Here is a 24743-nt window from a genome sequence, read left to right on the forward strand (position 1 = left end):
TTCTTCTTCAAAGCAAAAAGATTTTATCTTCAAATGCAAGAACCTTTCGTGGTTTTGTTGATTTTCAGCAAATGAACATATTTCAGCGAGGGAGAAGTTTTTTCTTTAATAGCGTCAGATTTTATCTGAAAATACAAAAACTTTTCGTGGTTCTTGTCAATTTTTGTTGATTTTCATCCAATGAACTTATTTCAGTCAGCAAGATCTTTCTTCTTGAAAGCAAAAAGATTTTATCTTCAAATACAAGAACTTTTCGTGGTTTTGTTGATTTTCAGCAAATGAACATATTTCAGCGAGCTAGAAGTTTTTTCTTCAATAGCATAAGATTTTATCTTAAAATACAAGAACTTTTCGTGGTTCTTGTCAATTTTTGTTAGTTTTCATCTTATGAACTTATTTCAGTCAGCTCGAACTTTCTTCTTCAAAGCAAAAATATTTTATCTTCAAATACAAGAACTTTTCGTGGTTTTGTTGATTTTCAGCAAATGAAGATATTTCAGCGAGGGAGAAGTTTTTTCTTTAATCGCGTCAGATTTTATCTTAAAATACAAGAACTTTTCGTGGTTCTTGTCAATTTTTGTTGGCTTTCATCCAATGAACTTATTTCAGTCAGCAAGATCTTTCTTCTTGAAAGCAAAAAGATTTTATCTTCAAATGCAAGAACTTTTCGTGGTTTTGTTGATTTTCAGCAAATGAACATATTTCAGCGAGCTGGAAGTTTTTTCTTCAATAGCGTAAGATTTTATCTTAAAATACAAGAACTTTTCGTGGTTTTGTTGATTTTCAGCAAATGAACATATTTCAGTGAGGGAGAAGATTTTTCTTTAATAGCGTCAGATTTTATCTTAAAATACAAGAACTTTTCGTGGTTCTTGTCAATTTTTGTTGGTTTTCATCCAATGAACTTATTTCAGTCAGCTCGATCTTTCTTCTTCAAAGCAAAAAGATTTTATCTTCAAATACAAGAACTTTTCGTGGTTTTGTTGATTTTCAGCAAATGAACATATTTCAGCGAGCGAGAAGTTTTTTCTTTAATAGCGTCAGATTTTATCTTAAAATACAAGAACTTTTCGTGGTTCTAATCAAATTTTGTTGGTTTTCATCTAATGAACTTATTTCAGTCAGCTGGATCTTTCTTCTTCAAAGCAAAAAGATTTTATCTTCAAATACAAGAACTTTTCGTGGTTTTGTTGATTTTCAGCAAATGAACATATTTCAGCGAGCGAGAAGTTTTTTCTTTAAATGCGTAAGATTTTATCTTAAAATACAAGAACTTTTCGTGGTTCTTGTCAATTTTTGTTGGTTTTCATCTTATGAACTTATTTCAGTCAGCTCGATCTTTCTTCTTCAAAGCAAAAAGATTTTATCTTCAAATGCAAGAACTTTTCGTGGTTTTGTTGATTTTCAGCAAATGAACATATTTCAGCGAGGGAGAAGTTTTTTCTTTAATAGCGTCAGATTTTATCTTAAAATACAAGAACTTTTCGTGGTTCTTGTCAATTTTTGTTGGTTTTCATCCAATGAACTTATTTCAGTCAGCAAGATCTTTCTTCTTCAAAGCAAAAAGATTTTATCTTCAAATACAAGAACTTTTCGTGGTTTTGTTGATTTTCAGCAAATGAACATATTTCAGCGAGCGGGAAGTTTTTTCTTCAATAGCGTAAGATTTTACCTGAAAATACAAGAACTTTTCGTGGTTCTTGTCAATTTTTGTTAGTTTTCATCTTATGAACTTATTTCAGTCAGCCAGATCTTTCTTCTTCAAAGCAAAAAGATTTGATCTTCAAATACAAGAACTTTTTGTGGTTTTGTTGATTTTCAGCAAATGAACATATTTCAGCGAGGGAGAAGATTTTTCTTTAATATCGTCAGATTTTATCTTAAAATACAAGAACTTTTCGTGGTTCTTGTCAATTTTTGTTGGTTTTCATCCAATGAACTTATTTCAGTCATCTAGATCTTTCTTCTTCAAAGCAAAAAGATTTTATCTTCAAATACAAGAACTTTTCATGGTTTTGTTGATTTTCAGCAAATGAACATATTTCAGCGAGGGAGAAGTTTTTTCTTTAATTGCGTCAGATTTTATCTTAAAATACAAGAACTTTTCGTGGTTCTTGTCAATTTTTGTTGGTTTTCATCTTATGAACTTATTTCAGTCAGCTCGATCTTTCTTCTTCAAAGCAAAAAGATTTCATCTTCAAATACAAGAACTTTTCGTGGTTTTGTTGATTTTCAGCAAATAAACATATTTCAGCGAGCTAGAAGTTTTTTCTTCAATAGCGTAAGATTTTATCTTAAAATACTTTTCGTGGTTTTGTTGATTTTCAGCAAATGAACATATTTCAGCGAGCTAGAAGTTTTTTCTTCAATAGCGTAAGATTTTATCTTAAAATACAAGAACTTTTCGTGGTTCTTGTCAATTTTTGTTAGTTTTCATCTTATGAACTTATTTCAGTCAGCTCGAACTTTCTTCTTCAAAGCAAAAATATTTTATCTTCAAATACAAGAACTTTTCGTGGTTTTGTTGATTTTCAGCAAATGAAGATATTTCAGCGAGGGAGAAGTTTTTTCTTTAATCGCGTCAGATTTTATCTTAAAATACAAGAACTTTTCGTGGTTCTTGTCAATTTTTGTTAGCTTTCATCCAATGAACTTATTTCAGTCAGCAAGATCTTTCTTCTTGAAAGCAAAAAGATTTTATCTTCAAATGCAAGAACTTTTCGTGGTTTCGTTGATTTTCAGCAAATGAACATATTTCAGCGAGCTGGAAGTTTTTTCTTCAATAGCGTAAGATTTTATCTTAAAATACAAGAACTTTTCGTGGTTTTGTTGATTTTCAGCAAATGAACATATTTCAGCGAGCGAGAAGTTTTTTCTTTAAATGCGTAAGATTTTATCTTAAAATACAAGAACTTTTCGTGGTTCTTGTCAATTTTTGTTGGTTTTCATCTTATGAACTTATTTCAGTCAGCTCGATCTTTCTTCTTCAAAGCAAAAAGATTTTATCTTCAAATGCAAGAACTTTTCGTGGTTTTGTTGATTTTCAGCAAATGAACATATTTCAGCGAGGGAGAAGTTTTTTCTTTAATAGCGTCAGATTTTATCTTAAAATACAAGAACTTTTCGTGGTTCTTGTCAATTTTTGTTGGTTTTCATCCAATGAACTTATTTCAGTCAGCAAGATCTTTCTTCTTCAAAGCAAAAAGATTTTATCTTCAAATACAAGAACTTTTCGTGGTTTTGTTGATTTTCAGCAAATGAACATATTTCAGCGAGGGAGAAGTTTTTTCTTTAATTGCGTCAGATTTTATCTTAAAATACAAGAACTTTTCGTGGTTCTTGTCAATTTTTGTTGGTTTTCATCTTATGAACTTATTTCAGTCAGCTCGATCTTTCTTCTTCAAAGCAAAAAGATTTTATCTTCAAATGCAAGAACCTTTCGTGGTTTTGTTGATTTTCAGCAAATGAACATATTTCAGCGAGGGAGAAGTTTTTTCTTTAATAGCGTCAGATTTTATCTGAAAATACAAAAACTTTTCGTGGTTCTTGTCAATTTTTGTTGATTTTCATCCAATGAACTTATTTCAGTCAGCAAGATCTTTCTTCTTGAAAGCAAAAAGATTTTATCTTCAAATACAAGAACTTTTCGTGGTTTTGTTGATTTTCAGCAAATGAACATATTTCAGCGAGCTAGAAGTTTTTTCTTCAATAGCATAAGATTTTATCTTAAAATACAAGAACTTTTCGTGGTTCTTGTCAATTTTTGTTAGTTTTCATCTTATGAACTTATTTCAGTCAGCTCGAACTTTCTTCTTCAAAGCAAAAATATTTTATCTTCAAATACAAGAACTTTTCGTGGTTTTGTTGATTTTCAGCAAATGAAGATATTTCAGCGAGGGAGAAGTTTTTTCTTTAATCGCGTCAGATTTTATCTTAAAATACAAGAACTTTTCGTGGTTCTTGTCAATTTTTGTTGGCTTTCATCCAATGAACTTATTTCAGTCAGCAAGATCTTTCTTCTTGAAAGCAAAAAGATTTTATCTTCAAATGCAAGAACTTTTCGTGGTTTTGTTGATTTTCAGCAAATGAACATATTTCAGCGAGCTGGAAGTTTTTTCTTCAATAGCGTAAGATTTTATCTTAAAATACAAGAACTTTTCGTGGTTTTGTTGATTTTCAGCAAATGAACATATTTCAGTGAGGGAGAAGATTTTTCTTTAATAGCGTCAGATTTTATCTTAAAATACAAGAACTTTTCGTGGTTCTTGTCAATTTTTGTTGGTTTTCATCCAATGAACTTATTTCAGTCAGCTCGATCTTTCTTCTTCAAAGCAAAAAGATTTTATCTTCAAATACAAGAACTTTTCGTGGTTTTGTTGATTTTCAGCAAATGAACATATTTCAGCGAGCGAGAAGTTTTTTCTTTAATAGCGTCAGATTTTATCTTAAAATACAAGAACTTTTCGTGGTTCTAATCAAATTTTGTTGGTTTTCATCTAATGAACTTATTTCAGTCAGCTGGATCTTTCTTCTTCAAAGCAAAAAGATTTTATCTTCAAATACAAGAACTTTTCGTGGTTTTGTTGATTTTCAGCAAATGAACATATTTCAGCGAGCGAGAAGTTTTTTCTTTAAATGCGTAAGATTTTATCTTAAAATACAAGAACTTTTCGTGGTTCTTGTCAATTTTTGTTGGTTTTCATCTTATGAACTTATTTCAGTCAGCTCGATCTTTCTTCTTCAAAGCAAAAAGATTTTATCTTCAAATGCAAGAACTTTTCGTGGTTTTGTTGATTTTCAGCAAATGAACATATTTCAGCGAGGGAGAAGTTTTTTCTTTAATAGCGTCAGATTTTATCTTAAAATACAAGAACTTTTCGTGGTTCTTGTCAATTTTTGTTGGTTTTCATCCAATGAACTTATTTCAGTCAGCAAGATCTTTCTTCTTCAAAGCAAAAAGATTTTATCTTCAAATACAAGAACTTTTCGTGGTTTTGTTGATTTTCAGCAAATGAAAATATTTCAGCGAGCTGGAAGTTTTTTCTTCAATAGCGTAAGATTTTACCTGAAAATACAAGAACTTTTCGTGGTTCTTGTCAATTTTTGTTAGTTTTCATCTTATGAACTTATTTCAGTCAGCCAGATCTTTCTTCTTCAAAGCAAAAAGATTTGATCTTCAAATACAAGAACTTTTTGTGGTTTTGTTGATTTTCAGCAAATGAACATATTTCAGCGAGGGAGAAGATTTTTCTTTAATATCGTCAGATTTTATCTTAAAATACAAGAACTTTTCGTGGTTCTTGTCAATTTTTGTTGGTTTTCATCCAATGAACTTATTTCAGTCATCTAGATCTTTCTTCTTCAAAGCAAAAAGATTTTATCTTCAAATACAAGAACTTTTCATGGTTTTGTTGATTTTCAGCAAATGAACATATTTCAGCGAGGGAGAAGTTTTTTCTTTAATTGCGTCAGATTTTATCTTAAAATACAAGAACTTTTCGTGGTTCTTGTCAATTTTTGTTGGTTTTCATCTTATGAACTTATTTCAGTCAGCTCGATCTTTCTTCTTCAAAGCAAAAAGATTTCATCTTCAAATACAAGAACTTTTCGTGGTTTTGTTGATTTTCAGCAAATAAACATATTTCAGCGAGCTAGAAGTTTTTTCTTCAATAGCGTAAGATTTTATCTTAAAATACTTTTCGTGGTTTTGTTGATTTTCAGCAAATGAACATATTTCAGCGAGCTAGAAGTTTTTTCTTCAATAGCGTAAGATTTTATCTTAAAATACAAGAACTTTTCGTGGTTCTTGTCAATTTTTGTTAGTTTTCATCTTATGAACTTATTTCAGTCAGCTCGAACTTTCTTCTTCAAAGCAAAAATATTTTATCTTCAAATATAAGAACTTTTCGTGGTTTTGTTGATTTTCAGCAAATGAAGATATTTCAGCGAGGGAGAAGTTTTTTCTTTAATCGCGTCAGATTTTATCTTAAAATACAAGAACTTTTCGTGGTTCTTGTCAATTTTTGTTAGCTTTCATCCAATGAACTTATTTCAGTCAGCAAGATCTTTCTTCTTGAAAGCAAAAAGATTTTATCTTCAAATGCAAGAACTTTTCGTGGTTTCGTTGATTTTCAGCAAATGAACATATTTCAGCGAGCTGGAAGTTTTTTCTTCAATAGCGTAAGATTTTATCTTAAAATACAAGAACTTTTCGTGGTTTTGTTGATTTTCAGCAAATGAACATATTTCAGCGAGCGAGAAGTTTTTTCTTTAAAAGCGTCAGATTTTAGCTTAAAATACAAGAACTTTTCGTGGTACTTGTCAATTTTTGTTGGTTTTCATCCAATGAACTTATTTCAGTCAGCAAGATCTTTCTTCTTGAAAGCAAAAAGATTTTATCTTCAAATGCAAGAACTTTTCGTGGTTTTGTTGATTTTCAGCAAATGAACATATTTCAGCGAGCTGGAAGTTTTTTCTTTAAAAGCGTCAGATTTTAGCTTAAAATACAAGAACTTTTCGTGGTACTTGTCAATTTTTGTTGGTTTTCATCCAATGAACTTATTTCAGTCAGCAAGATCTTTCTTCTTGAAAGCAAAAAGATTTTATCTTCAAATGCAAGAACTTTTCGTGGTTTTGTTGATTTTCAGCAAATGAACATATTTCAGCGAGCGAGAAGTTTTTTCTTTAATAGCGTCAGATTTTATCTTAAAATACAAGAACTTTTCGTGGTTCTTGTCAATTTTTGTTGGTTTTCATCTTATGAACTTATTTCAGTCAGCTCGATCTTTCTTCTTCAAAGCAAAAATATTTTATCTTCAAATACAAGAACTTTTCGTGGTTTTGTTGATTTTCAGCAAATGAACATATTTCAGCGAGGGAGAAGATTTTTCTTTAATAGCGTCAGATTTTATCTTAAAATACAAGAACTTTTCGTGGTTCTTGTCAATTTTTGTTGGTTTTCATCCAATGAACTTATTTCAGTCAGCTCGATCTTTCTTCTTCAAAGCAAAAAGATTTTATCTTCAAATACAAGAACTTTTCGTGGTTTTGTTGATTTTCAGCAAATGAACATATTTCAGCGAGCGAGAAGTTTTTTCTTTAATAGCGTCAGATTTTATCTTAAAATACAAGAACTTTTCGTGGTTCTAATCAAATTTTGTTGGTTTTCATCTAATGAACTTATTTCAGTCAGCTAGATCTTTCTTCTTCAAAGCAAAAAGATTTTATCTTCAAATACAAGAACTTTTCGTGGTTTTGTTGATTTTCAGCAAATGAACATATTTCAGCGAGCGAGAAGTTTTTTCTTTAAATGCGTAAGATTTTATCTTAAAATACAAGAACTTTTCGTGGTTCTTGTCAATTTTTGTTGGTTTTCATCTTATGAACTTATTTCAGTCAGCTAGATCTTTCTTCTTCAAAGCAAAAAGATTTTATCTTCAAATGCAAGAACTTTTCGTGGTTTTGTTGATTTTCAGCAAATGAACATATTTCAGCGAGGGAGAAGTTTTTTCTTTAATAGCGTCAGATTTTATCTTAAAATACAAGAACTTTTCGTGGTTCTTGTCAATTTTTGTTGGTTTTCATCCAATGAACTTATTTCAGTCAGCAAGATCTTTCTTCTTCAAAGCAAAAAGATTTTATCTTCAAATACAAGAACTTTTCGTGGTTTTGTTGATTTTCAGCAAATGAACATATTTCAGCGAGGGAGAAGTTTTTTCTTTAATTGCGTCAGATTTTATCTTAAAATACAAGAACTTTTCGTGGTTCTTGTCAATTTTTGTTGGTTTTCATCTTATGAACTTATTTCAGTCAGCTCGATCTTTCTTCTTCAAAGCAAAAAGATTTTATCTTCAAATGCAAGAACCTTTCGTGGTTTTGTTGATTTTCAGCAAATGAACATATTTCAGCGAGGGAGAAGTTTTTTCTTTAATAGCGTCAGATTTTATCTGAAAATACAAAAACTTTTCGTGGTTCTTGTCAATTTTTGTTGATTTTCATCCAATGAACTTATTTCAGTCAGCTCGATCTTTCTTCTTCAAAGCAAAAAGATTTTATCTTCAAATGCAAGAACCTTTCGTGGTTTTGTTGATTTTCAGCAAATGAACATATTTCAGCGAGGGAGAAGTTTTTTCTTTAATAGCGTCAGATTTTATCTGAAAATACAAAAACTTTTCGTGGTTCTTGTCAATTTTTGTTGATTTTCATCCAATGAACTTATTTCAGTCAGCAAGATCTTTCTTCTTGAAAGCAAAAAGATTTTATCTTCAAATACAAGAACTTTTCGTGGTTTTGTTGATTTTCAGCAAATGAACATATTTCAGCGAGCTAGAAGTTTTTTCTTCAATAGCGTAAGATTTTATCTTAAAATACAAGAACTTTTCGTGGTTCTTGTCAATTTTTGTTAGTTTTCATCTTATGAACTTATTTCAGTCAGCTCGAACTTTCTTCTTCAAAGCAAAAATATTTTATCTTCAAATACAAGAACTTTTCGTGGTTTTGTTGATTTTCAGCAAATGAAGATATTTCAGCGAGGGAGAAGTTTTTTCTTTAATAGCGTCAGATTTTATCTTAAAATACAAGAACTTTTCGTGGTTCTTGTCAATTTTTGTTGGTTTTCATCCAATGAACTTATTTCAGTCAGCAAGATCTTTCTTCTCGAAAGCAAAAAGATTTTATCTTCAAATACAAGAACTTTTCGTGGTTTTGTTGATTTTCAGCAAATGAACATATTTCAGCGAGGGAGAAGTTTTTTCTTTAATAGCGTCAGATTTTATCTTAAAATACAAGAACTTTTCGTGGTTCTTGTCAATTTTTGTTGGTTTTCATCCAATGAACTTATTTCAGTCAGCCAGATCTTTCTTCTTCAAAGCAAAAAGATTTTATCTTCAAATACAAGAAATTTTCGTGGTTTTGTTGATTTTCAGCAAATGAACATATTTCAGCGAGGGAGAAGTTTTTTCTTTAATAGCGTCAGATTTTATCTTAAAATACAAAAACTTTTCGTGGTTCTTGTCAATTTTTGTTGGTTTTCATCCAATGAACTTATTTCAGTCAGCCAGATCTTTCTTCTTCAAAGCAAAAAGATTTTATCTTCAAATACAAGAACTTTTCGTGGTTTTGTTGATTTTCAGCAAATGAACATATTTCAGCGAGGGAGAAGTTTTTTCTTTAATAGCGTCAGATTTTATCTTAAAATACAAAAACTTTTCGTGGTTCTTGTCAATTTTTGTTGATTTTCATCAAATGAACTTATTTCAGTCAGCAAGATCTTTCTTCTTCAAAGCAAAAAGATTTTATCTTCAAATACAAGAACTTTTCGTGGTTTTGTTGATTTTCAGCAAATGAACATATTTCAGCGAGCTGGAAGTTTTTTCTTCAATAGCGTAAGATTTTATCTTAAAATACAAGAACTTTTCGTGGTTCTTGTCAATTTTTGTTAGTTTTCATCTTATGAACTTATTTCAGTCAGCTAGATCTTTCTTCTTCAAAGCAAAAAGATTTTATCTTCAAATACAAGAACTTTTCGTGGTTTTGTTGATTTTCAGCAAATGAACATATTTCAGCGAGGGAGAAGTTTTTTCTTTAATAGCGTCAGATTTTATGTTAAAATACAAAAACTTTTCGTGGTTCTTGTCAATTTTTGTTGATTTTCATCAAATGAACTTATTTCAGTCAGCTAGATCTTTCTTCTTCAAAGCAAAAAGATTTTATCTTCAAATACAAGAACTTTTCGTGGTTTTGTTGATTTTCAGCAAATGAACATATTTCAGCGAGCTGGAAGTTTTTTCTTCAATAGCGTAAGATTTTACTTTAAATACAAGAACTTTTCGTGGTTCTTGTCAATTTTTGTTAGCTTTCATCTTATTAACTTATTTCAGTGAGCTAGATCTTTCTTCTTCAAAGCAAAAAGATTTTATCTTCAAATACAAGAACTTTTCGTGGTTTTGTTGATTTTCAGCAAATGAACATATTTCAGCGAGGGAGAAGTTTTTTCTTTAATAGCGTCAGATTTTATCTTAAAATACAAGAACCTTTCGTGGTTCTTGTCAATTTTTGTTGGTTTTCATCCAATGAACTTATTTCAGTCAGCAAGATCTTTCTTCTTCAAAGCAAAAAGATTTTATCTTCAAATACAAGAACTTTTCGTGGTTTTGTTGATTTTCAGCAAATGAACATATTTCAGCGAGCTGGAAGTTTTTTCTTCAATAGCGTAAGATTTTATCTTAAAATACAAGAACTTTTCGTGGTTCTTGTCAATTTTTGTTAGTTTTCATCTTATGAACTTATTTCAGTCAGCTAGATCTTTCTTCTTCAAAGCAAAAAGATTTTATCTTCAAATACAAGAACTTTTCGTGGTTTTGTTGATTTTCAGCAAATGAACATATTTCAGCGAGGGAGAAGTTTTTTCTTTAATAGCGTCAGATTTTATGTTAAAATACAAAAACTTTTCGTGGTTCTTGTCAATTTTTGTTGATTTTCATCAAATGAACTTATTTCAGTCAGCTAGATCTTTCTTCTTCAAAGCAAAAAGATTTTATCTTCAAATACAAGAACTTTTCGTGGTTTTGTTGATTTTCAGCAAATGAACATATTTCAGCGAGCTGGAAGTTTTTTCTTCAATAGCGTAAGATTTTACTTTAAATACAAGAACTTTTCGTGGTTCTTGTCAATTTTTGTTAGCTTTCATCTTATTAACTTATTTCAGTGAGCTAGATCTTTCTTCTTCAAAGCAAAAAGATTTTATCTTCAAATACAAGAACTTTTCGTGGTTTTGTTGATTTTCAGCAAATGAACATATTTCAGCGAGGGAGAAGTTTTTTCTTTAATAGCGTCAGATTTTATCTTAAAATACAAGAACCTTTCGTGGTTCTTGTCAATTTTTGTTGGTTTTCATCCAATGAACTTATTTCAGTCAGCTAGATCTTTCTTCTTCAAAGCAAAAAGATTTTATCTTCAAATACAAGAACTTTTCGTGGTTTTGTTGATTTTCAGCAAATGAACATATTTCAGCGAGATAGAAGTTTTTTCTTTAATAGCGTCAGATTTTATCTTAAAATACAAGATCTTTTCGTGGTTCTAATCAAATTTTGTTGGTTTTCATCTTATGAACTTATTTCAGTCAGCTAGATCTTTCTTCTTCAAAGCAAAAAGATTTTATCTTCAAATACAAGAACTTTTCGTGGTTTTGTTGATTTTCAGCAAATGAACATATTTCAGCGAGCGAGAAGTTTTTTCTTTAAAAGCGTAAGATTTTATCTTAAAATACAAGAACTTTTCGTGGTTCTTGTCAATTTTTGTTGGTTTTCATCTTATGAACTTATTTCAGTCAGCTCGATCTTTCTTCTTCAAAGCAAAGAGATTTTATCTTCAAATACAAGAACTTTTCGTGGTTTTGTTGATTTTCAGCAAATGAACATATTTCAGCGAGCGAGAAGTTTTTTCTTTAAAAGCGTAAGATTTTATCTTAAAATACAAGAACTTTTCGTGGTACTTGTCAATTTTTGTTGGTTTTCATCCAATGAACTTATTTCAGTCAGCAAGATCTTTCTTCTTGAAAGCAAAAAGATTTTATCTTCAAATGCAAGAACTTTTCGTGGTTTTGTTGATTTTCAGCAAATGAACATATTTCAGCGAGCGAGAAGTTTTTTCTTTAATAGCGTCAGATTTTATCTTAAAATACAAGAACTTTTCGTGGTTCTTGTCAATTTTTGTTGGTTTTCATCTTATGAACTTATTGCAGTCAGCTCGATCTTTCTTCTTCAAAGCAAAAATATTTTATCTTCAAATACAAGAACTTTTCGTGGTTTTGTTGATTTTCAGCAAATGAACATATTTCAGCGAGGGAGAAGATTTTTCTTTAATAGCGTCAGATTTTATCTTAAAATACAAGAACTTTTCGTGGTTCTTGTCAATTTTTGTTGGTTTTCATCCAATGAACTTATTTCAGTCAGCTCGATCTTTCTTCTTCAAAGCAAAAAGATTTTATCTTCAAATACAAGAACTTTTCGTGGTTTTGTTGATTTTCAGCAAATGAACATATTTCAGCGAGCGAGAAGTTTTTTCTTTAATAGCGTCAGATTTTATCTTAAAATACAAGAACTTTTCGTGGTTCTAATCAAATTTTGTTGGTTTTCATCTAATGAACTTATTTCAGTCAGCTAGATCTTTCTTCTTCAAAGCAAAAAGATTTTATCTTCAAATACAAGAACTTTTCGTGGTTTTGTTGATTTTCAGCAAATGAACATATTTCAGCGAGCGAGAAGTTTTTTCTTTAAATGCGTAAGATTTTATCTTAAAATACAAGAACTTTTCGTGGTTCTTGTCAATTTTTGTTGGTTTTCATCTTATGAACTTATTTCAGTCAGCTCGATCTTTCTTCTTCAAAGCAAAAAGATTTTATCTTCAAATGCAAGAACTTTTCGTGGTTTTGTTGATTTTCAGCAAATGAACATATTTCAGCGAGGGAGAAGTTTTTTCTTTAATAGCGTCAGATTTTATCTTAAAATACAAGAACTTTTCGTGGTTCTTGTCAATTTTTGTTGGTTTTCATCCAATGAACTTATTTCAGTCAGCAAGATCTTTCTTCTTCAAAGCAAAAAGATTTTATCTTCAAATACAAGAACTTTTCGTGGTTTTGTTGATTTTCAGCAAATGAACATATTTCAGCGAGGGAGAAGTTTTTTCTTTAATTGCGTCAGATTTTATCTTAAAATACAAGAACTTTTCGTGGTTCTTGTCAATTTTTGTTGGTTTTCATCTTATGAACTTATTTCAGTCAGCTCGATCTTTCTTCTTCAAAGCAAAAAGATTTTATCTTCAAATGCAAGAACCTTTCGTGGTTTTGTTGATTTTCAGCAAATGAACATATTTCAGCGAGGGAGAAGTTTTTTCTTTAATAGCGTCAGATTTTATCTGAAAATACAAAAACTTTTCGTGGTTCTTGTCAATTTTTGTTGATTTTCATCCAATGAACTTATTTCAGTCAGCAAGATCTTTCTTCTTGAAAGCAAAAAGATTTTATCTTCAAATACAAGAACTTTTCGTGGTTTTGTTGATTTTCAGCAAATGAACATATTTCAGCGAGCTAGAAGTTTTTTCTTCAATAGCATAAGATTTTATCTTAAAATACAAGAACTTTTCGTGGTTCTTGTCAATTTTTGTTAGTTTTCATCTTATGAACTTATTTCAGTCAGCTCGAACTTTCTTCTTGAAAGCAAAAAGATTTTATCTTCAAATGCAAGAACTTTTCGTGGTTTTGTTGATTTTCAGCAAATGAACATATTTCAGCGAGCTGGAAGTTTTTTCTTCAATAGCGTAAGATTTTATCTTAAAATACAAGAACTTTTCGTGGTTTTGTTGATTTTCAGCAAATGAACATATTTCAGTGAGGGAGAAGATTTTTCTTTAATAGCGTCAGATTTTATCTTAAAATACAAGAACTTTTCGTGGTTCTTGTCAATTTTTGTTGGTTTTCATCCAATGAACTTATTTCAGTCAGCTCGATCTTTCTTCTTCAAAGCAAAAAGATTTTATCTTCAAATACAAGAACTTTTCGTGGTTTTGTTGATTTTCAGCAAATGAACATATTTCAGCGAGCGAGAAGTTTTTTCTTTAATAGCGTCAGATTTTATCTTAAAATACAAGAACTTTTCGTGGTTCTAATCAAATTTTGTTGGTTTTCATCTAATGAACTTATTTCAGTCAGCTGGATCTTTCTTCTTCAAAGCAAAAAGATTTTATCTTCAAATACAAGAACTTTTCGTGGTTTTGTTGATTTTCAGCAAATGAACATATTTCGGCGAGCGAGAAGTTTTTTCTTTAAATGCGTAAGATTTTATCTTAAAATACAAGAACTTTTCGTGGTTCTTGTCAATTTTTGTTGGTTTTCATCTTATGAACTTATTTCAGTCAGCTCGATCTTTCTTCTTCAAAGCAAAAAGATTTTATCTTCAAATGCAAGAACTTTTCGTGGTTTTGTTGATTTTCAGCAAATGAACATATTTCAGCGAGGGAGAAGTTTTTTCTTTAATAGCGTCAGATTTTATCTTAAAATACAAGAACTTTTCGTGGTTCTTGTCAATTTTTGTTGGTTTTCATCCAATGAACTTATTTCAGTCAGCAAGATCTTTCTTCTTCAAAGCAAAAAGATTTTATCTTCAAATACAAGAACTTTTCGTGGTTTTGTTGATTTTCAGCAAATGAAAATATTTCAGCGAGCTGGAAGTTTTTTCTTCAATAGCGTAAGATTTTACCTGAAAATACAAGAACTTTTCGTGGTTCTTGTCAATTTTTGTTAGTTTTCATCTTATGAACTTATTTCAGTCAGCCAGATCTTTCTTCTTCAAAGCAAAAAGATTTGATCTTCAAATACAAGAACTTTTTGTGGTTTTGTTGATTTTCAGCAAATGAACATATTTCAGCGAGGGAGAAGATTTTTCTTTAATATCGTCAGATTTTATCTTAAAATACAAGAACTTTTCGTGGTTCTTGTCAATTTTTGTTGGTTTTCATCCAATGAACTTATTTCAGTCATCTAGATCTTTCTTCTTCAAAGCAAAAAGATTTTATCTTCAAATACAAGAACTTTTCATGGTTTTGTTGATTTTCAGCAAATGAACATATTTCAGCGAGGGAGAAGTTTTTTCTTTAATTGCGTCAGATTTTATCTTAAAATACAAGAACTTTTCGTGGTTCTTGTCAATTTTTGTTGGTTTTCATCTTATGAACTTATTTCAGTCAGCTCGATCTTTCTTCTTCAAAGCAAAAAGATTTCATCTTCAAATACAAGAACTTTTCGTGGTTTTGTTGATTTTCAGCAAATAAACATATTTCAGCGAGCTAGAAGTTTTTTCTTCAATAGCGTAAGATTTTATCTTAAAATACTTTTCGTGGTTTTGTTGATTTTCAGCAAATGAACATATTTCAGCGAGCTAGAAGTTTTTTCTTCAATAGCGTAAGATTTTATCTTAAAATACAAGAACTTTTCGTGGTTCTTGTCAATTTTTGTTAGTTTTCATCTTATGAACTTATTTCAGTCAGCTCGAACTTTCTTCTTCAAAGCAAAAATATTTTATCTTCAAATACAAGAACTTTTCGTGGTTTTGTTGATTTTCAGCAAATGAAGATATTTCAGCGAGGGAGAAGTTTTTTCTTTAATCGCGTCAGATTTTATCTTAAAATACAAGAACTTTTCGTGGTTCTTGTCAATTTTTGTTAGCTTTCATCCAATGAACTTATTTCAGTCAGCAAGATCTTTCTTCTTGAAAGCAAAAAGATTTTATCTTCAAATGCAAGAACTTTTCGTGGTTTCGTTGATTTTCAGCAAATGAACATATTTCAGCGAGCTGGAAGTTTTTTCTTCAATAGCGTAAGATTTTATCTTAAAATACAAGAACTTTTCGTGGTTTTGTTGATTTTCAGCAAATGAACATATTTCAGCGAGCGAGAAGTTTTTTCTTTAAAAGCGTCAGATTTTAGCTTAAAATACAAGAACTTTTCGTGGTACTTGTCAATTTTTGTTGGTTTTCATCCAATGAACTTATTTCAGTCAGCAAGATCTTTCTTCTTGAAAGCAAAAAGATTTTATCTTCAAATGCAAGAACTTTTCGTGGTTTTGTTGATTTTCAGCAAATGAACATATTTCAGCGAGCTGGAAGTTTTTTCTTTAAAAGCGTCAGATTTTAGCTTAAAATACAAGAACTTTTCGTGGTACTTGTCAATTTTTGTTGGTTTTCATCCAATGAACTTATTTCAGTCAGCAAGATCTTTCTTCTTGAAAGCAAAAAGATTTTATCTTCAAATGCAAGAACTTTTCGTGGTTTTGTTGATTTTCAGCAAATGAACATATTTCAGCGAGCGAGAAGTTTTTTCTTTAATAGCGTCAGATTTTATCTTAAAATACAAGAACTTTTCGTGGTTCTTGTCAATTTTTGTTGGTTTTCATCTTATGAACTTATTTCAGTCAGCTCGATCTTTCTTCTTCAAAGCAAAAATATTTTATCTTCAAATACAAGAACTTTTCGTGGTTTTGTTGATTTTCAGCAAATGAACATATTTCAGCGAGGGAGAAGATTTTTCTTTAATAGCGTCAGATTTTATCTTAAAATACAAGAACTTTTCGTGGTTCTTGTCAATTTTTGTTGGTTTTCATCCAATGAACTTATTTCAGTCAGCTCGATCTTTCTTCTTCAAAGCAAAAAGATTTTATCTTCAAATACAAGAACTTTTCGTGGTTTTGTTGATTTTCAGCAAATGAACATATTTCAGCGAGGGAGAAGATTTTTCTTTAATATCGTCAGATTTTATCTTAAAATACAAGAACTTTTCGTGGTTCTTGTCAATTTTTGTTGGTTTTCATCCAATGAACTTATTTCAGTCATCTAGATCTTTCTTCTTCAAAGCAAAAAGATTTTATCTTCAAATACAAGAACTTTTCATGGTTTTGTTGATTTTCAGCAAATGAACATATTTCAGCGAGGGAGAAGTTTTTTCTTTAATTGCGTCAGATTTTATCTTAAAATACAAGAACTTTTCGTGGTTCTTGTCAATTTTTGTTGGTTTTCATCTTATGAACTTATTTCAGTCAGCTCGATCTTTCTTCTTCAAAGCAAAAAGATTTCATCTTCAAATACAAGAACTTTTCGTGGTTTTGTTGATTTTCAGCAAATAAACATATTTCAGCGAGCTAGAAGTTTTTTCTTCAATAGCGTAAGATTTTATCTTAAAATACTTTTCGTGGTTTTGTTGATTTTCAGCAAATGAACATATTTCAGCGAGCTAGAAGTTTTTTCTTCAATAGCGTAAGATTTTATCTTAAAATACAAGAACTTTTCGTGGTTCTTGTCAATTTTTGTTAGTTTTCATCTTATGAACTTATTTCAGTCAGCTCGAACTTTCTTCTTCAAAGCAAAAATATTTTATCTTCAAATACAAGAACTTTTCGTGGTTTTGTTGATTTTCAGCAAATGAAGATATTTCAGCGAGGGAGAAGTTTTTTCTTTAATCGCGTCAGATTTTATCTTAAAATACAAGAACTTTTCGTGGTTCTTGTCAATTTTTGTTAGCTTTCATCCAATGAACTTATTTCAGTCAGCAAGATCTTTCTTCTTGAAAGCAAAAAGATTTTATCTTCAAATGCAAGAACTTTTCGTGGTTTCGTTGATTTTCAGCAAATGAACATATTTCAGCGAGCTGGAAGTTTTTTCTTCAATAGCGTAAGATTTTATCTTAAAATACAAGAACTTTTCGTGGTTTTGTTGATTTTCAGCAAATGAACATATTTCAGCGAGCGAGAAGTTTTTTCTTTAAAAGCGTCAGATTTTAGCTTAAAATACAAGAACTTTTCGTGGTACTTGTCAATTTTTGTTGGTTTTCATCCAATGAACTTATTTCAGTCAGCAAGATCTTTCTTCTTGAAAGCAAAAAGATTTTATCTTCAAATGCAAGAACTTTTCGTGGTTTTGTTGATTTTCAGCAAATGAACATATTTCAGCGAGCTGGAAGTTTTTTCTTTAAAAGCGTCAGATTTTAGCTTAAAATACAAGAACTTTTCGTGGTACTTGTCAATTTTTGTTGGTTTTCATCCAATGAACTTATTTCAGTCAGCAAGATCTTTCTTCTTGAAAGCAAAAAGATTTTATCTTCAAATGCAAGAACTTTTCGTGGTTTTGTTGATTTTCAGCAAATGAACATATTTCAGCGAGCGAGAAGTTTTTTCTTTAATAGCGTCAGATTTTATCTTAAAATACAAGAACTTTTCGTGGTTCTTGTCAATTTTTGTTGGTTTTCATCTTATGAACTTATTTCAGTCAGCTCGATCTTTCTTCTTCAAAGCAAAAATATTTTATCTTCAAATACAAGAACTTTTCGTGGTTTTGTTGATTTTCAGCAAATGAACATATTTCAGCGAGGGAGAAGATTTTTCTTTAATAGCGTCAGATTTTATCTTAAAATACAAGAACTTTTCGTGGTTCTTGTCAATTTTTGTTGGTTTTCATCCAATGAACTTATTTCAGTCAGCTCGATCTTTCTTCTTCAAAGCAAAAAGATTTTATCTTCAAATACAAGAACTTTTCGTGGTTTTGTTGATTTTCAGCAAATGAACATATTTCAGCGAGCGAGAAGTTTTTTCTTTAATAGCGTCAGATTTTATCTTAAAATACAAGAACTTTTCGTGGTTCTAATCAAATTTTGTTGGTTTTCATCTAATGAACTTATTTCAGTCAGCTAGATCTTTCTTCTTCAAAGCAAAAAGATTTTATCTTCAAATACAAGAACTTTTCGTGGTTTTGTTGATTTTCAGCAAATGAACATATTTCAGCGAGCGAGAAGTTTTTTCTTTAAATGCGTAAGATTTTATCTTAAAATACAAGAACTTTTCGTGGTTCTTGTCAATTTTTGTTGGTTTTCATCTTATGAACTTATTTCAGTCAGCTAGATCTTTCTTCTTCAAAGCAAAAAGATTTTATCTTCAAATGCAAGAACTTTTCGTGGTTTTGTTGATTTTCAGCAAATGAACATATTTCAGCGAGGGAGAAGTTTTTTCTTTAATAGCGTCAGATTTTATCTTAAAATACAAGAACTTTTCGTGGTTCTTGTCAATTTTTGTTGGTTTTCATCCAATGAACTTATTTCAGTCAGCAAGATCTTTCTTCTTCAAAGCAAAAAGATTTTATCTTCAAATACAAGAACTTTTCGTGGTTTTGTTGATTTTCAGCAAATGAACATATTTCAGCGAGGGAGAAGTTTTTTCTTTAATTGCGTCAGATTTTATCTTAAAATACAAGAACTTTTCGTGGTTCTTGTCAATTTTTGTTGGTTTTCATCTTATGAACTTATTTCAGTCAGCTCGATCTTTCTTCTTCAAAGCAAAAAGATTTTATCTTCAAATGCAAGAACCTTTCGTGGTTTTGTTGATTTTCAGCAAATGAACATATTTCAGCGAGGGAGAAGTTTTTTCTTTAATAGCGTCAGATTTTATCTGAAAATACAAAAACTTTTCGTGGTTCTTGTCAATTTTTGTTGATTTTCATCCAATGAACTTATTTCAGTCAGCTCGATCTTTCTTCTTCAAAGCAAAAAGATTTTATCTTCAAATGCAAGAACCTTTCGTGGTTTTGTTGATTTTCAGCAAATGAACATATTTCAGCGAGGGAGAAGTTTTTTCTTTAATAGCGTCATATTTTATCTGAAAATACAAAAACTTTTCGTGGTTCTTGTCAATTTTTGTTGATTTTCATCCAATGAACTTATTTCAGTCAGCAAGATCTTTCTTCTTGAAAGCAAAAAGATTTTATCTTCAAATACAAGAACTTTTCGTGGTTTTGTTGATTTTCAGCAAATGAACATATTTCAGCGAGCTAGAAGTTTTTTCTTCAATAGCGTAAGATTTTATCTTAAAATACAAGAACTTTTCGTGGTTCTTGTCAATTTTTGTTAGTTTTCATCTTATGAACTTATTTCAGTCAGCTCGAACTTTCTTCTTCAAAGCAAAAATATTTTATCTTCAAATACAAGAACTTTTCGTGGTTTTGTTGATTTTCAGCAAATGAAGATATTTCAGCGAGGGAGAAGTTTTTTCTTTAATAGCGTCAGATTTTATCTTAAAATACAAGAACTTTTCGTGGTTCTTGTCAATTTTTGTTGGTTTTCATCCAATGAACTTATTTCAGTCAGCAAGATCTTTCTTCTCGAAAGCAAAAAGATTTTATCTTCAAATACAAGAACTTTTCGTGGTTTTGTTGATTTTCAGCAAATGAACATATTTCAGCGAGGGAGAAGTTTTTTCTTTAATAGCGTCAGATTTTATCTTAAAATACAAGAACTTTTCGTGGTTCTTGTCAATTTTTGTTGGTTTTCATCCAATGAACTTATTTCAGTCAGCCAGATCTTTCTTCTTCAAAGCAAAAAGATTTTATCTTCAAATACAAGAAATTTTCGTGGTTTTGTTGATTTTCAGCAAATGAACATATTTCAGCGAGGGAGAAGTTTTTTCTTTAATAGCGTCAGATTTTATCTTAAAATACAAAAACTTTTCGTGGTTCTTGTCAATTTTTGTTGGTTTTCATCCAATGAACTTATTTCAGTCAGCCAGATCTTTCTTCTTCAAAGCAAAAAGATTTTATCTTCAAATACAAGAACTTTTCATGGTTTTGTTGATTTTCAGCAAATGAACATATTTCAGCGAGGGAGAAGTTTTTTCTTTAATAGCGTCAGATTTTATCTTAAAATACAAAAACTTTTCGTGGTTCTTGTCAATTTTTGTTGATTTTCATCAAATGAACTTATTTCAGTCAGCAAGATCTTTCTTCTTCAAAGCAAAAAGATTTTATCTTCAAATACAAGAACTTTTCGTGGTTTTGTTGATTTTCAGCAAATGAACATATTTCAGCGAGCTGGAAGTTTTTTCTTCAATAGCGTAAGATTTTATCTTAAAATACAAGAACTTTTCGTGGTTCTTGTCAATTTTTGTTAGTTTTCATCTTATGAACTTATTTCAGTCAGCTAGATCTTTCTTCTTCAAAGCAAAAAGATTTTATCTTCAAATACAAGAACTTTTCGTGGTTTTGTTGATTTTCAGCAAATGAACATATTTCAGCGAGGGAGAAGTTTTTTCTTTAATAGCGTCAGATTTTATGTTAAAATACAAAAACTTTTCGTGGTTCTTGTCAATTTTTGTTGATTTTCATCAAATGAACTTATTTCAGTCAGCTAGATCTTTCTTCTTCAAAGCAAAAAGATTTTATCTTCAAATACAAGAACTTTTCGTGGTTTTGTTGATTTTCAGCAAATGAACATATTTCAGCGAGCTGGAAGTTTTTTCTTCAATAGCGTAAGATTTTACTTTAAATACAAGAACTTTTCGTGGTTCTTGTCAATTTTTGTTAGCTTTCATCTTATTAACTTATTTCAGTGAGCTAGATCTTTCTTCTTCAAAGCAAAAAGATTTTATCTTCAAATACAAGAACTTTTCGTGGTTTTGTTGATTTTCAGCAAATGAACATATTTCAGCAAGGGAGAAGTTTTTTCTTTAATAGCGTCAGATTTTATCTTAAAATACAAGAACCTTTCGTGGTTCTTGTCAATTTTTGTTGGTTTTCATCCAATGAACTTATTTCAGTCAGCTAGATCTTTCTTCTTCAAAGCAAAAAGATTTTATCTTCAAATACAAGAACTTTTCGTGGTTTTGTTGATTTTCAGCAAATGAACATATTTCAGCGAGATAGAAGTTTTTTCTTTAATAGCGTCAGATTTTATCTTAAAATACAAGATCTTTTCGTGGTTCTAATCAAATTTTGTTGGTTTTCATCTTATGAACTTATTTCAGTCAGCTAGATCTTTCTTCTTCAAAGCAAAAAGATTTTATCTTCAAATACAAGAACTTTTCGTGGTTTTGTTGATTTTCAGCAAATGAACATATTTCAGCGAGCGAGAAGTTTTTTCTTTAAAAGCGTAAGATTTTATCTTAAAATACAAGAACTTTTCGTGGTTCTTGTCAATTTTTGTTGGTTTTCATCTTATGAACTTATTTCAGTCAGCTCGATCTTTCTTCTTCAAAGCAAAGAGATTTTATCTTCAAATACAAGAACTTTTCGTGGTTTTGTTGATTTTCAGCAAATGAACATATTTCAGCGAGGGAGAAGTTTTTTCTTTAATAGCGTCAGATTTTATCTTAAAATACAAGAACTTTTCGTGGTTCTTGTCAATTTTTGTTGGTTTTCATCCAATGAACTTATTTCAGTCAGCCAGATCTTTCTTCTTCAAAGCAAAAAGATTTTATCTTCAAATACAAGAACTTTTCGTGGTTTTGTTGATTTTCAGCAAATGAACATATTTCAGCGAGCTAGAAGTTTTTTCTTTAATAGCGTCAGATTTTATCTTAAAATACAAGAACTTTTCGTGGTTCTAATCAAATTTTGTTCGTTTTCATCTTATGAACTTATTTCAGTCAGCCAGATCTTTCTTCTTCAAAGCAAAAAGATTTTATCTTCAAATACAAGAACTTTTCGTCGTTTTGTTGATTTTCAGCAAATGAACATATTTCAGCGAGCGAGAAGTTTTTTCTTTAATAGCGTCAGATTTTATCTTAAAATACAAGAACTTTTCGTGGTTCTTGTCAATTTTTGTTGGTTTTCATCCAATGAACTTATTTCAGTCAGCTAGATCTTTCTTCTTCAAAGCAAAAAGATTTTATCTTCAAATACAAGAACTTTTCGTCGTTTTGTTGATTTTCAGCAAATGAACATATTTCAGCGAGCGAGAAGTTTTTTCTTTAATAGCGTCAGATTTTATCTTAAAATACAAGAACTTTTCGTGGTTCTTGTCAATTTTTGTTGGTTTTCATCCAATGAACTTATTTCAGTCAGCTAGATCTTTCTTCTTCAAAGCAAAAAGATTTTATCTTCAAATACAAGAACTTTTCGTGGTTTTGTTGATTTTCAGCAAATGAACATATTTCAGCGAGCGAGAAGTTTTTTCTTTAATAGCGTCAGATTTTATCTTAAAATACAAGAACTTTTCGTGGTTCTTGTCAATTTTTGTTGATTTTCATCAAATGAACTTATTTCAGTCAGCTAGATCTTTCTTCTTCAAAGCAAAAAGATTTTATCTTCAAATACAAGAACTTTTCGTGGTTTTGTTGATTTTCAGCAAATGAACATATTTCAGCGAGGGAGAAGTTTTTTCTTTAATAGCGTCAGATTTTATCTTAAAATACAAGAACTTTTCGTGGTTCTTGTCAATTTTTGTTGGTTTTCATCCAATGAACTTATTTCAGTCAGCGAGATCTTTCTTCTTGAAAGCAAAAAGATTTTATCTTCAAATACAAGAACTTTTCGTGGTTTTGTTGATTTTCAGCAAATGAACATATTTCAGCGAGCTAGAAGTTTTTTCTTCAATAGCGTAAGATTTTATCTTAAAATACAAGAACTTTTCGTGGTTCTTGTCAATTTTTGTTAGCTTTCATCTTATTAACTTATTTCAGTCAGCTAGATCTTTCTTCTTCAAAGCAAAAAGATTTTATCTTCAAATACAAGAACTTTTCGTGGTTTTGTTGATTTTCAGCAAATGAACATATTTCAGCGAGGGAGAAGTTTTTTCTTTAATAGCGTCAGATTTTATCTTAAAATACAAGAACTTTTCGTGGTTCTTGTCAATTTTTGTTGGTTTTCATCCAATGAACTTATTTCAGTCAGCTAGATCTTTCTTCTTCAAAGCAAAAAGATTTTATCTTCAAATACAAGAACTTTTCGTGGTTTTGTTGATTTTCAGCAAATGAACATATTTCAGCGAGGGAGAAGTTTTTTCTTTAATAGCGTCAGATTTTATCTTAAAATACAAGAACTTTTCGTGGTTCTTGTCAATTTTTGTTGGTTTTCATCCAATGAACTTATTTCAGTCAGCCAGATCTTTCTTCTTCAAAGCAAAAAGATTTTATCTTCAAATACAAGAACTTTTCGTGGTTTTGTTGATTTTCAGCAAATGAACATATTTCAGCGAGGGAGAAGTTTTTTCTTTAATAGCTTCAGATTTTATGTTAAAATACAAAAACTTTTCGTGGTTCTTGTCAATTTTTGTTGATTTTCATCAAATGAACTTATTTCAGTCAGCTAGATCTTTCTTCTTCAAAGCAAAAAGATTTTATCTTCAAATACAAGAACTTTTCGTGGTTTTGTTGATTTTCAGCAAATGAACATATTTCAGCAAGGGAGAAGTTTTTTCTTTAATAGCGTCAGATTTTATCTTAAAATACAAGAACTTTTCGTGGTTCTTGTCAATTTTTGTTGGTTTTCATCCAATGAACTTATTTCAGTCAGCGAGATCTTTCTTCTTCAAAGCAAAAAGATTTTATCTTCAAATACAAGAACTTTTCGTGGTTTTGTTGATTTTCAGCAAATGAACATATTTCAGCGAGCTAGAAGTTTTTTCTTCAATAGCGTAAGATTTTATCTTAAAATACAAGAACTTTTCGTGGTTCTTGTCAATTTTTGTTAGCTTTCATCTTATTAACTTATTTCAGTCAGCTAGATCTTTCTTCTTCAAAGCAAAAAGATTTTATCTTCAAATACAAGAACTTTTCGTGGTTTTGTTGATTTTCAGCAAATGAACATATTTCAGCGAGGGAGAAGTTTTTTCTTTAATAGCGTCAGATTTAATCTTAAAATACAAGAACTTTTCGTGGTTCTTGTCAATTTTTGTTGGTTTTCATCCAATGAACTTATTTCAGTCAGCAAGATCTTTCTTCTTGAAAGCAAAAAGATTTTATCTTCAAATACAAGAACTTTTCGTGGTTTCGTTGATTTTCAGCAAATGAACATATTTCAGCGAGCGAGAAGTTTTTTCTTTAATAGCGTCAGATTTTATCTTAAAATACAAGAACTTTTCGTGGTTCTTGTCAATTTTTGTTGGTTTTCATCCAATGAACTTATTTCAGTCAGCCAGATCTTTCTTCTTCAAAGCAAAAAGATTTTATCTTCAAATACAAGAAATTTTCGTGGTTTTGTTGATTTTCAGCAAATGAACATATTTCAGCGAGGGAGAAGTTTATTCTTTAATAGCGTCAGATTTTATCTTAAAATACAAAAACTTTTCGTGGTTCTTGTCAATTTTTGTTGGTTTTCATCCAATGAACTTATTTCAGTCAGCCAGATCTTTCTTCTTCAAAGCAAAAAGATTTTATCTTCAAATACAAGAACTTTTCGTGGTTTTGTTGATTTTCAGCAAATGAACATATTTCAGCGAGGGAG

This window comes from Heptranchias perlo, unplaced genomic scaffold, assembly GCF_035084215.1.
Source record: "Heptranchias perlo isolate sHepPer1 unplaced genomic scaffold, sHepPer1.hap1 HAP1_SCAFFOLD_76, whole genome shotgun sequence".
NCBI classification, from domain to species: Eukaryota; Metazoa; Chordata; class Chondrichthyes; order Hexanchiformes; family Hexanchidae; genus Heptranchias; species Heptranchias perlo.